The sequence below is a fragment of the Dreissena polymorpha genome, chromosome 7, assembly GCF_020536995.1.
Source record: "Dreissena polymorpha isolate Duluth1 chromosome 7, UMN_Dpol_1.0, whole genome shotgun sequence".
In the NCBI taxonomy this organism is placed as follows: Eukaryota; Metazoa; Mollusca; class Bivalvia; order Myida; family Dreissenidae; genus Dreissena; species Dreissena polymorpha.
Genome location: NC_068361.1, coordinates 58,175,134 through 58,183,338, shown reverse-complemented (window position 1 = coordinate 58,183,338; position 8,205 = coordinate 58,175,134). Strand labels below are relative to the sequence as shown.

Genomic DNA, 8,205 nt, shown 5'->3' with positions numbered 1-8,205 from the left:
CAATCAACGACATCGACATCATTAAATTCAGATTCGCCTTAGTTTGTAAACGCTTCACGTGAATTACGCAATTATCAAACCATGTGAACATACTTTAAATTTGAAAATTAAATTGAATATTTTGATGATAACATCAAAAACGTTTTGACCAGATTTGCACTAAGTGCACGTTCACTAAAAATCGAAATTTAATCTGTTGTATTCATATAACCATCAGAAAACGTACATTTATTACTTTATACAACTGTCCAAACAGTACACTATGGAATTTTATCCATTCTGAAAGTATTTGACATGTTGTATTTGTACAATATCTCGTATTTGTGATTATCTTTTTATTTGTTAAAATAATTTGGTATTTGTGTTTTACAGCAGATATTGTAATTGGATTAGTTATGAACAAAACTAAACAAGATAAATAATTGTATTTAGTGGCACTTTCTGTTTATTTTTTCATAGTATAGTACAGAAATATATTAGTTATCTCTTTCATATGCATAACCAATGCCGGGAATCACGTGGTCAGAATTGACAAAACATGGCCGCCGATGCCTCGATGAGATGGAAAATTTGAGTGTATAAACAGGTACATCTTCCTTATTACTTACTTTTTTTTAATGGGATGACGCCTATCATAGGGCCAGCCGGACGCGGTTTCATCAACCGTTTTCCTCTGATTGGTCTGAGTGTAGAGATTACTCATGGAATATTTTGCGATTTCCTGAACCGTCAATTGCTGTTGTACACGGACTAACAATAATATAACTGTTTTCACACTTATTAGCACTGTTTAAGTGCCAGTTGTTAATGCGGACGCATTGAAACTGGCGAACAATGGATACATCGATTGCTAATGGCGTTTTTTCAAGATAAAGTTGAGTTTCGATTGGTTTTGATGATTGCTGTTGAGCACGCACATGGCTGTTATACACGGACAACTTTTGGAACAACTGTTGTTGAGCACGCACATGTCAGGAAATACCGTTTTCTCCGCGCCGAATAAGTCTAAAACAACGTTGCATTGGCATGTTCTAGTACATGTGGCGATACATATCTTATGTGTCCAGCAAAACCCACATTTTGGTTGAAAATTGCCATGTTTCTTTCAATGAAAATATTATAATGACAAGTTTTTTTTCCATAAACTGCAAAACAAAACGAAACACACAAAACAACTTTCATGTATGCTAAGCATATCATCAACGCATATAAATATGAACTACATTTTCCTTGTTTCTCTAAGTACTAACACTTTTCCAATAAAATAGTTCAGTATTAAAACTATCAACATATTTATAACTGTTTTCACAGAGTCAGAAGCTCAGGAAAAGTACAATACTGCTCACATAGGCACCAACCAGTATTGAAAGGGCCTTCGGGGTTTGGAAGCGAACCTTTCATGTCCTTCATGGTGAGGTATGTAAGGACATTGTTTATATTATAAATGATACCATTTATTTAAGATTATAAAGTAAAAGGTATTTAATCAACAAAGATTGTTAATCGAATTGACATCGTCATATATTTCTAGGCATATCAAGTCTAAGAGTTGGAAAAAAAGTTATAAATAACTTAACATTATTTTTGCATGCCATAGACACACTTCAGTTCTTAAATTCAACTTACTAATAGACGGAAAATATGCTGAATATTCTAAATATGAATACATGTAACTGATTTTGACATATTGAACAAGTCAATGTAACAGCAGTATACACAACGTTCTCGTATTACTGTAAAGTACTGATACATTACTGAATGCCAGCTAAAACAGTTAAAACATTTTTAGATATGTTTTGTGTATCCGTTAGAGCTCATATGAAATACATTAGATATTAGTAAATTGTAACACTCGGGAAAAAAAGTAGTTGTTACTGTTTACTCTGCATCAAGCATTGGGGACAAATTTGACAACATTTTTAACAATGACTTTTGATGCAACATTATTTTTTAATGTTATTCCTCCAATTTCTGTTTATAACAGATTAGAATAAAGCCTGGCAAAGTCAGCCGCATCATCATTGCCTGTGCTGTTCTTCATAATCTGCGGTTGATGTGGGGGAACCAGCAGTGGATCCGGAACCTTTAGAAGAGGTTGCCAAGGGAGATATGTTTCAGGCTGTATCGGATGGGTGAAGAGTTAGAGATACAATTGTCGCAAATTACTTTACTTAGGAAATCAACAGATTAAATATAAATGTTTTCATTATATTTGTGCTTGTATATCTCGGAGTCATACACTGATAGTTTGGTTCCTTGTTTGTTTATGTGGGTTTAACAGCAAAAAGTGAACAAAATATATTATTTCAATGCCTATATAATATTTTTGAAACAATGTTTAGGTAATAACCTCATTTGTTCTCACTCATTTTTGGATTTTTTAAAAATGAGAACATCAGTCTATACTGTGATTCTTTCATAGAACTTTTCATGCTTGTGCCAAGCTGTTCTGTTTGGCATAGTACACCATCTGCATCTCGCTCAGTGACCTGTATAAATATTTAAATATTTTAGTTTTTCTTGGTTTACTCTATTAACTACTTACACAAATGATAAGCATTGTTCTGAATGATTTTGATTATTGATAGCCATCAGCTAATTTATTATGGTTATTGTTAAACAATGATCTGAATCTATTGGTTCAGTATGTCCGTTTCATTGTTAGCAAATAAGTTCAATTTAAAGAATATGACATTGTCATTATATAGTTTAAAGTTGAATTTTTAGCTTATATAAATGAAACAAGGTCCACGATTAGTTATATACATATATACATATTTATATATATACATACTTAGTCTGAGGCTCTTTCTTGTTACTGTTGCAACTTGGGTGTGTATTTTTATCTGCTGATGCACATCTTGCCTGAGCTTTGATGAACATACATTATAGAGATATTTTGAAGTTTTTATTTGTTTTATACATGCTGTACAGTAGAGATATAATATTGGAAACTGATTCTTACACTGTTAAAATCGTCAATATTCGAAGTTTAGTCTAAACATAATAAAATCTTTGGCAAAATAGATCTTTTGCCCCGCGAGATGGCTGGATATGCACACGGAATGAGCCCATTTTGTTTATTCAGTATGTATTCACATCTCTGGCGGTGGCTTAGGTGTTATATTGCCAAATCTTGACATATCAATGAACAGTCAAACAAAAACAATTTTCTGATTGATACCACAATAACAGCTCGATCAGATAATGGCTTCAGACTGTATGACAGACTTGTTTAACAACGGTAATTTCAAACATAACTTTTTAACCATTTGTTTCGTAGATTAAATAATTGTACCCCACTCTTGATTTTCCCAACGATGGCAGCTTCCAAGTCCATATTAAACCATCTTGCTATTATGACTATAAATGTCGTGTCCAAAACATGTTTGATACGTATTAAACGTTATTCTTTGTCTGGTATGGCTTATTTTCAGTACTAATTCATAATTTAATACCATTTTTAGCAAAGTACTACAGAAATAGTTACCTGCGTTCACGCTGGCTTAAACTTTATATTGTCACTGTAATGAAGTTATAGGATCAAAGCTTATTGATGATTGTTGTTGTAAACTAGTTACCTTGTCAATTGAAATGTGTCTGAGTTGGTGTCTGTAGCAATAAGGTTTTATGTCCGCTTCGAGGTTATATGTGCAGTCTGTCCTCTATCCGGCTCATGTAAAACGAGTACTGAAAAGAGACCAATGCAAGACTTTCATTTCACTAAAAGTATTCTTGATAATACTAACCTGGGACGAAAAAAATGCTACTAATCTACATCATCAAATGTGTTAAGTATATTCACTCGAAATAAATATACTTTTGGCAAAAATACTTGATGAATTGATCTCTGAAAGCGTAAAACACAGTACACAATCTGTAGGAAATAAAATACATTTTCAAGTTGTTTAAATTCATGCAAAATTTCAAATCATATTCATCCTTTATGTTCTGGTCACAAACTGTATAGTAATACGGTAAAATGTTATCCTGTCTTTATAAAGTTTATATGTACTTGTCCCTTTAGCATGAAAAATTGTTCTGAAAACAATTGAACATTCACTTAAATGACAATATCATCAAGGGATTTCTTCAAGCAAAAAAACAGCAATCCAAAACAAATATAAATAAACTGTCTGAAGGAAAAGCAACGTTTTCAAATACTCGCAAGCCATTACAAACGGCAGCTACACCGAAAGAGGCTAGCAATAAAATTCCTATTGAAAATAACATTTTGATGATCCATATTGCCAATTTCGTATTAGAAATTAACATTTTCAGTGCGTTTGCATACGATATGTATCGCTACTTTTATCAGAACATGCCTATGCGACATTGTTTTAGACTTATTCGGCGGAGAAAACGGTATTCCTTGACATGTGCCTGTTCAACAACAGCTGTTCTAGAAGTTGTCCGTGTATAACAGACATGTGCGTGCTCAACAGCAATCGTCAAAACCAATCGAATCTCAACTTTACCTTGAAAATAACGCCATTAGCAATCAATGTATCCATTTGTTTGCCAGTTTCAATGCGTCCGCATGAACAACTGGTACTTAAACAGTGCTAATTAGTGTGCAAACAGTTATATTATTGTTAGTCCGTGTACAACAGCAATTGACAGCTCAGGAAATCGCAAAATATTCCATGAGTAATCTCCACACTCAGACCAACCAGAGGGAAACGGTTGATACTCGATGAAACCGCGTCCGGCTGGTCCTATGATAGGCGTCATCCGATTAAAAAACAAGTTAGTAATAAGGAAGATATACCTGTTTAAACACTCAAATTTTCCATCTTATCGAGGCATCGGCTGCCATGTTTTGTCAATTCTGACCACGTGATTCCCCGCATTGATAACACATTTTGTGCACCATGTCATTTAAAAGAGCTATTACACTGTTCACGTCATTGACGGTATATATATTTTTAAGTTCTTTCGGTGAGTTCCTATTTTGCCAACTTTGATAGTGCAGGTTACGCTATCCAGTCATTGATTTGAAATGCACATTACCTGTAGACCAGTAGATAGGATATAGCTCTATTAGCCCGGCGTGTCAGGTAGAAATAGGGTGTGGGACAGACCTGCGCCATGCATTCCAATCAGAATATCTGTTTGTGAAACCATCATCAATTGATCCCTCATATCAAGAAGATCTATTTGAACATCCAGTAAAGTGTGTTTACTGAAATGTTGTTTCGCGGCTGTAATCAGTTCTTTTTCATTCTTTATTTTTCTAGATACTATTCCAGAAGGATTTCTTGGATGTGCCAAATAATCTCGACGCCACAGAAATAAAACGGTCAAATTATTACAATTGATCCTGTCGTTTATGGCTATTACATGCTGTTGAAGGAAAAACGTTCTGAATTCCTCAAATTAAGGAACGGGGGCCACTTTAAGTTGATTTAATAGACTATCGTATCCAATTGTAGCCCACATCATAAAATGAAAGATGGTAGGTTGTTTAATATCACTTTCTCGAATATATCCGTTAAATAATTTGCCCCATGTTGTATCCAAGGCACCATGAGGGTGACATCCAAAAGCAATATTCTTGTATGTTCTGATGTAATATTAAACATTTCCAGCAAAAGGAAGACATTATGAAAGTCTGTCATAGTGTGATCCAGGTTTGCACATTCATAACTTTGAACAGCAAAAGTGTAGAGTTCGGCATATATTTCATTTCCATACGAAGATTCTATGAAATCCACCGCGGTCAGCCAATAATTTAAATGACTTATTTCATTGAATGCATATTTTATTGATCCAGTATGGCACTGCAATTTAAAATATCCCTTTTGAAGCTTAAAATACTCATCTGGCTCGCTTTGATTTAACACATCAGAGATGTTTTCTCCACCAGAGCGACCATAACCTCTGTGAGGAAGCAACAACACATTTGTTAAGAGAGCCAATTTATGTTCAAATCCAAAAAAAATTCCTTTGCAAAATTCTTGAATCTGAATTGTAGAAAATTCTTTGCCAACGCTTAAAGAGTTGTTCAAATGTATCGTTACCACAGTTCTTGACTTCAATAATTTATTGTGATATATCCATATTATGAACGATGTACCTAGCAGTATAGCACACAATGTGCAAACGAATCTGTAATAAAGCTTCATTGTGTCAACAAATTATGGTAGCAGTGGCACACTATATAGTTAAGTTAACAATTCAAATTATCTTTGACGATGCTCGTTTTTAAATTACTTATCTATTCATAGTTGAGCAAAAGTAGTACACATGTTTTAAATACATCCGTTCTTATCTTAAACTTCGAATATGTGCATTATCTGTATGAAAATGTGTGCTTAGAGTATTTTCAGAACATTATTTAAAACGTGATGGTCTTTAAATATCATATTATCAATCCACTTACATTTTAACAAAGAATTTCTTCGTGTAAATGTATTGTAGTTTAGTCACAATATGGATTACATTATTAAATAAATGTCGATATTTGGATGGTATAACATAAACCAATTATTCAACAACAAGCATTGTCGGAAACAAATGTTAAACCGTAGTTTTTTAAAGTGTGGTGTAACGCATATGGCACCTGCTTGTTTTATATTACTCTTCCAAATACGCATAACGTAAACATTTAGCAGCACGAGCAGAAGTGAAACCCGTTTTATACAATGTGAACTTTGTCTATGGCACAGAACCAAGACAAGACAGACGTGCACAACGCACCACCATCAACAAAACAAGGTTCAACGCATAGGCATGGTCAATGCAAATGCAATGTGGGTTAAACCGGTTTGATGAAGCTCCAAACCTCACAATCATCCAAGAGCTATTCATTTCAATTGCACATTTACATAATATACAGCAGATAAAACATGTTACCACACAAGTACGTAAAATAAATAAATCTTGGGTATTGCATTGAAACGGTCAATTAAAAAGCACATAGGAGAATCAAACCGGTTTAATTTTGCTCCAAACCTCCCAAACCTCACACCTGGCCCAGATTTATTCATTAAACATGTTTGTGTTTAGAAAAAAATAAGATCATAACATCACAATTGAAATTATATACAGATAATATATCTACAGATATACAGACAGATCCTTTTTTACAGGAACGATGAAATAAAACCAAACCAAGTATAAACTACATCCCGCCTGCATAAACATGCATAGCATTAGATAGTTTTAACATTAACATCATCGTCGTGCAATTCGGTAAGGTGCCGCAATATGTTTATGAAAGGCCAAATAACTCAGCTCGGTTGTAATCGGCTGTAGCGAATATACATTATACAGTAACATGGGTTCAAATAAGTTAACTTGTTTCAAATAGACTAATTAGTACAGCTAGTTACGATTAAAATACTATTATTTCACAAAACAGACATTAAGAATGTTTAATTCACGTGGACCAGAACAATCCGTTTCAGATGACCTACATTTGTTAGCAAGAGCAAGCAATTGTGTTCACTTCTGACGTAAAACAACCGCGCGCTTGGTTTTAAATCAAAGTCCGCGTGCAGGCAACGCTAGAATTTCACTAGACATTTTTCTGCCGATTTCAGTATAAGAAAAGAATGTGCTTCTGAGGCGGATGTTTTAACTGAATGAAATTAAAGAAATATGAACACAGCTACATTTTAAGTATCAAACATTACATTGAATTTAATTATATTAAAACACAATAAGGAGATACATTATTTACTTGATATTTTCTTATATTAAAGGCAGGTGAAAATTGTTCATGCAATACAGGACAATATAGCACAAAATCAAACTCGACACATTAAATCAGGAAAGAAATTCTTGTTATTTACCCATTCTTGTATAACTGTATACTTTAAACCAACAATTATTAAAACTGCGATCGCCACCTTAAAGCTGTCCATGAAAATGATTGATGGTTTAAAATGGTCTGCAGCCAATTGTATAAACAGTGGTTGATATAGTTACTTGATTACAGCAGCTATTTACATGGTTATGTTACCGCCATATATTTCTCTTAGTATAAACGATGGTTACTGCGATGTAACTTGGTAACACTGCGTTTTGTAAGCTAGATTCTATATTTGATATATGAAATTAGTTCCAATACACATAACAAAGTCTTTGGAACAAAACCACTGAGTTCGTTTCAAGGTACAGAATTTAAATACGTACCATCAATAAAATAATAGTTTAATTAAGCTGTATTTACTTCTTGCATAGCTGAAAAGTCTACTT

General features: G+C 33.7%; 1 pseudogene; it reads right to left on the bottom strand.

Annotated features, from left to right (window-relative positions):
- Positions 1 to 3,575: 3,575 nt before the first annotated feature.
- Positions 3,576 to 6,215, bottom strand: LOC127839735 (EGF domain-specific O-linked N-acetylglucosamine transferase-like; annotated as a pseudogene).
- Between the last annotated feature and the right edge of the window lie 1,990 nt (positions 6,216 to 8,205).